This window comes from Emydura macquarii, unplaced genomic scaffold, assembly GCF_026122565.2.
Source record: "Emydura macquarii macquarii isolate MOO-44397 ecotype Brisbane River unplaced genomic scaffold, CSIRO-AGI_Emac_v2 contig_301, whole genome shotgun sequence".
Taxonomy (NCBI): domain Eukaryota; kingdom Metazoa; phylum Chordata; order Testudines; family Chelidae; genus Emydura; species Emydura macquarii.
Window position 1 is genome coordinate 8,134 of NW_027130438.1, and position 5,915 is coordinate 14,048.

General features: G+C 45.3%; 1 long non-coding RNA gene across 1 annotated transcript; it reads right to left on the reverse strand.

The window, feature by feature from the left end:
* Positions 1 to 2,543: 2,543 nt before the first annotated feature.
* On the reverse strand, positions 2,544 to 5,591 carry LOC137156644 (uncharacterized). The gene is made up of 4 exons (XR_010920843.1): positions 5,481 to 5,591; positions 4,212 to 4,232; positions 3,546 to 3,566; positions 2,544 to 3,410 (listed from the first exon to the last, which is right to left on the reverse strand). It is a non-coding gene; the product is annotated as an uncharacterized lncRNA (long non-coding RNA).
* Between the last annotated feature and the right edge of the window lie 324 nt (positions 5,592 to 5,915).

The following is a 5,915-nucleotide window of genomic DNA, read 5'->3' on the forward strand; positions in this document are numbered from 1 at the left end:
CCAGCCCCACCGGACTGTAAGGCCGGGGGCTACAGAACACTGTGCCTGCCCTGCCCGCTTGAGGGCTATGGGCTGCAATCTGCTTACGTGCCCAGAGGCCATTGAGGCCAGGGGCCATTGACTCTTTCGCCAGTCCTGCCCAGCTTGAGGGCCAGGGGCTGTAGACTGTACCGGCTCCACCTACTTGAGGACCGGGGGCACCAGGCTGCTTGTCTGCTCGGCCCCACCTGGGGGCACCGGACTACTCACCACCCCTCTCCCTGTTTGAGGGCCGGGGGCCATAGGACCTTGGTACTTTCCAGCCCCACTTGCGAGCCGGGGGCTAAAGACTCCGTTGCCTGCCCCACCCTGTCTGAGGGCCCGGGGCAATAGACTACTGGTCCACCCCACCTGTTGGAAGGCTGCCCTTCCCTACGTGAGGGCCAGGGGGCTACAGACAGACAGGGATGCCCGGCCCACCTGGGGGCCGGGGCTACAGACTCCTAAACGGGGAGCTAATTCCCCTCGATGAAAGGTGCTGTGGCCTTCCTCGGAACCTGGGCCTGAGCAAGGATTGCGACGCCGCTGGCTGGACCGTGCCACCAGCCGACACAAACCTTTTCACAGATGGGGGCTGATGTCCAGAGAAATGAAGTGACTTGCCTGAGGCCACACAGAGAGAGTCTTGAAAAACAGAGAATATAACCTGGGTCACCAGTGTCAGGTTCACCCCGTGACCACTGGACAACTTCTGAAGTTACAGCTCCTCCTTATGCAGTTCTAGCCCTTGTAGTTGTGTTGGGGAAGAGGCACCGTTCAATGCACTGTAAACTTGCTGGGGGAGATCTCAGCAGTGCTGTGTAGCAATGAAACTTTACATCAGGAGAGGATCTGCCCAGAACTGTTTTCTCAGCGATAAATAAATAAAAGGCAGACCAGGGGACTTTAAATTTAGGATCCTTCCACCACAACATTTATGTTTTCTTAGTGCAAACACAAACCTGAGGTCATGATCTCATTATACCGCCCTACTGGAGATGAGGCAAGTAATACTTTCACCTCAGTGTAGTGACCCCTAACCTTCCCCCACACTCTCCAACCACAGAATTTTTCTTGACCAGTTACAGTGACGTAAAACCATCACTTGCCTGGTCTACACACAGACTGCACAATGGCAGAGAGACACCTGCATCCCAGTGTAGACAAACCCCCAGAGACTGTCTCTGGGAGCCAGTCCCACCCCATGAACACCTCCCTGGAACCCATGGCAATTCCTGATGGGCAGAAGAAATGTGAACAACATATTTCATATCGCTTTAGCCACCTTTGAATAAATTCAGTGCCTGTGGGAACAAAGAGGAGAATCAGCACCACATATTCAGCCACTTCTCCACAGAGCACAGCTGAGGAATTCCTGATTTACATGGTCATAGACAGCACAAGAGACAGAGCACAGGTTGGATAGCAACATATCCCAGTAAAACCAGAGCTCTCATCATAGGCACATGCAGGTATAGTGCTGCTGGTGCTGGGGTGACACAACCAGGAAGAGAAGCAAATCCCACAGCTCTACCTCCCCACAATTGCAGCTGGAAAATTAAAAAAGAACAAACCAGAATTGTCTTTGATGCTTTATTTACCCTAAATACACAAATACCCAGCATGGTGAAAAGGAGCTGAGAAGCAGCTTCACTAACCACAACAATGAAGAGAGACCTGCGGATTTTGGGAACATTTTTTTAATAACACTAAAATGGCAACAAAGTCAAGAACAATTTATGAGTGACAGTCTCATCTTCAGGATGGTTTATAAATCTCTCTGTCCCTTTTCTTCTCCCTTTGCTTTCATACTGTTCATTTTTACTCACCATTTTTCTAGCCCTCATTTCCCATCCTGTTAATTTCTCTGTTTCTCTTCCACTCTCCTCTGATCCCTGTCACAGATCGTTGCCCCTCACGTTCTCCATTCTCTCCCTGAGTTTATCCCTTCCCCTCTCGCTGCCTCTGGCTGGTTCCCTTCTTCAGAATGTTTTCCTCTCATTATTTTCATAGCTATTTTGCACCCTTTCTTTAGGATTCTCTGGCAGTTTTGTTTTACTTTATCTTTTCCTCTTGTTTCCTTTGTTCGCTCTGGTTCAAACCTTCCCCCAGAAGTTAAAAATCATGAATCAAAATCAAAAGTCATGATTTGTGAACTCTCCCTGCCCATCCCCTGCGTGTGTGTGACAATTACTGTGGGGCCAGCCCTGCAGCGACAGAGGAAGGTGACTGTAGCCCTGCGGCAGGAGCTCTGGCTGGGAGCCCCAGTGAGATCTAACCCCACAGATTGTACAAACCCTCCCTGCCACTGCGGAGCTTCCAGCTTCTCCCAACCCCCCAAACCAGCATTAATTAATCAGAGAATCAGAGCCTTAGGGGCAGAGCTCAGCCCTGGGGGAGGGTTTGATGGACAGAATCTGCCCCAGCTGGAGACAATCAGGAAATCTCCTTTTCTGAGATTTACCTAGCTCTGAATGGGGAGCAGCTCTGAGATCTCACCAACATGTACAATAGAGTCACTCCCTACACAAATGACCGAAGAAGAAACTTTGTTGAGCTGAGCCTGAGACTCAAAATGTTTCCCCTCCACTTCTCCCCATGAAGGGGACTAGAGACCTCGGAATCACAGGGAAGCCCCAGAGATTTCCACTCACATCATTCACATAGTCACAATGATCTTTTCCCTAATGTGCCCTCCCTCCCTTAATTTTAAAATCTTTGAGCTTGGATGTCTTGTTGATGCCAGCATCATGCCTGCTCCATCCTACCACATATCTGAGATTTGTGGAGAATGACAAGATACTATATAACCCTAATTAAAATTCTGCAGCTAGTCATCAAAGCCAGACAAAGAGAATTATTACTCCAGATTTCATTTTTAAAATTGAGACTTTGATTTACAAGCAAGGAACTTCTACAAGAGAAGGAAGTTAGTGTTGGAGGGAGGAGAAAGAGGGTTTGGAAATGAAATCATGGAGGAAAAGATGGTTAAAAAGAGCAGAAAGTTGGGATTTGATGGGGAGAGTTAAAAGGGGCGGAGAGAAAAGAAGCAGACGTTGAATACTGATTAGAGTTACTCCTTGGTTTGAACTCTTGGGTCTGCTCACTCTTATTCTGCTAACCGACACTAGGGCTGGGACCCTAAGAAACAATACTCTCAGTTACTCAGAGCAGGGATTCTTTCCAGAATTATGGGAGCAACGTGTAATGAGGGTGTATTGAGGTGATCCATTCCTCTCTCTCCTTTGAATCTCAAGGCCCTCTCTTCTCTGAACAGGGAAAATATCATATTACACTTTTCTCTTTATTTTTTGTACAGTGAAAGGTGCAGGATCTCCCATGGATTAAATATGAGTTGTCATTACCTGCATCACCAAGGGATCTTCTCCACTCTGAAAGCAAACATATAGATAAGGATGAGAATGAAGCAGTATCAAAAGCAGTGACAAATGCAGTATTAATAGGATTCAATATCACAGAAAAGACTGCATTAGAGAGAAACAAAACAAAACAAAAAATGCCCTTACCGAGCTCTGTGTGAAATTTACCTAAATAAACAAACAGAAAGAAAAAGACACCCTTAAAAGCTTCTCTTAGGTGCCTGCCCCCCCAATCATTGACCATTTAGGCCTGTCTACACTGTGTGCACAGTTTTGCATCACTACAATCCTAGGGGTTGAACTCAGAATAAGTGACTTGCACCAGGGTGGCTTTTTACACTGCTGAAGCTAGCCTGGTGCAGCTCTATAAGGAAAGGCAGAAGGCAGCTCAGAAGTCTTTCAGGGGCCATTATTCCAGCCTTGAGCTGGATGAAAGGTCACAATTATAACTCAGATGCATCGCCTACATGCCGGGGCTGTTGGCACTTGGTGCATATAATTCTGACCCTAGTGGCCACATCCTCACTTCGATCCTGGGCTGCCACCAGCCTGTCTCCATAGTTGTTTATATGGAGCTGGCCTGGAGCCATTTCTGCCATGGGCATCAAGTGCACAGTCCCTCTGGTCACCCACTCCATGCTGCCTCACTGCAGACACAGGTGCAGTACTGGCTTCCTGTCCATTACCCACATAACAAATTATGCTAATGGTATTGGTGGTACTTATTGTTATTTTCAAGTTGACATTGTCACATTCATTCAAAAAACTTTCATAGCTTAACATTGATTCTACCAGAAGAAAAATGGAACATACTGATAGTGTCCAGATGTTTTCCTAAAAAAGAAAACAAATAAAAAGTAATGACTTTTTCAGTGAATCTAGGTTTAAAAAAGACTATTTTCATTATGAGACCTTGTCTAATAATAATGTTGCCCCTCTACCAAGCCATTGCAGATCTCCAGGGACTTACAGGTAGGGTTCCCAATGGAGAAGAAATCCATGACACATTCTGGGTACATTTTAAGTGTAATTTGATTTATTTGCACATATGGACCTGTCCTAGAACAGAGATCATCACAAACGGCACACAGGCAATTCCTTCATTCAGGAACTTCACCTAACACCAAGGATTGGTTAGAGGGAGCTCCAAGAATTGATGCCCGTTGACTAATAAATCCTACTTTGTTTTGAAAAGGGTATTTGGTGTCACTGCAAATACTTCTTGGGGTGCATTAGTCCCTGAAGAGCATACAAGCCTCTGCTCAGTAGTTTGTCTCAGTATGGACTTGCTGGGCAGAGCTCTTATTTTGAAAACAGGAGTGCTGGAACCAAAAGGCTCATTCAAGAAGGTGGTGAGGCTGTGGGATCTACTCTGAAGGAAGAATAAGACCCCTTGGAGTTCTGGCAGGCTGAACAGCTTCCTCCAATAATCTCTTTAAAAGCTGGGGCACAGCACCAATCCTGTGGATATTTGCTTCCTAGAGAACCTCAAAAATTGATTCCTCAAGAATTGACTCTAACCTGAGATCAAAACAATGAGCAAACTCTCCTGTTTCCTGTTCAGCCCCCTCTTCCGGATACTGGGTAGAGCCCAAAACTAACAACAAAAACATAGCCCGTCGTCCCCAAGGCTGAAGATTTGCTCACAAGTTGACAACAAAAAAACACCTGATCGAGCCTGCCACACCAACAGTAATAAGCTGTTCATTAATGCCGCAATAATCTTTTGGATACCATAGAATTAAACATCAAAAACCCCTTAACACAGAGATTTGCATAGAAGCGTAGGGGAGTTAAGAGCCAAAGCACATTGTATTTCAATGGGAGTTGGGAACCTAATTCCATCAGGCCCCACTGAAAGTCTAGTTAAAAACTAGTGCAAACCTAGTTTTAGGGTTTTTCTAGGAACAGGTTCAAACTAAACTGAAGTGTCCACACAGGGGTTTGCTCTGGTTTAATAAAATCAATTTAAATTCATGTCATAAGCTGGTGTAACTTTCTCATGTAGAAAATATAAACTCTCTTTTCTAAAAAGAAAATCTCATTCTGATTACACTGTATTTTCCCCCATTAGAGTTTCACCTTTTAATTTGAACAGAATAAGAGTAAGGTTGATGAACACCAACAAAATCACCAGAGTCACATTCCAAGCCACCATCCAGGGAGACATTCTTGGGAAAAAGGAATCTGAAACAAAAAGCTCATGGTTTGGAAACTGTAATAATAAACAGTATACTTTTATTCTATGAAAAAATATCACATCAGGATTTATGTGAAACAAGTGTGGGAAAAATTGCTTCCTGCAATATAAAAACTGGCAGAAACCAATTTTAAAAAGAGAATCTGCTCACCCACTTTTGATAGAATTGGATGATGTATTAAATACTATCTAAAGTGCTGGCAGTCCCACCCGCCTTTCCCTTCCTCCCTCTCTCTTTCTCTCTAGGTGAAGCTGGTCACATCATCTACTATTAAGGTGGCTTGAAACTTCCCTGTCAAGGAGACTGGGCGTGGGAA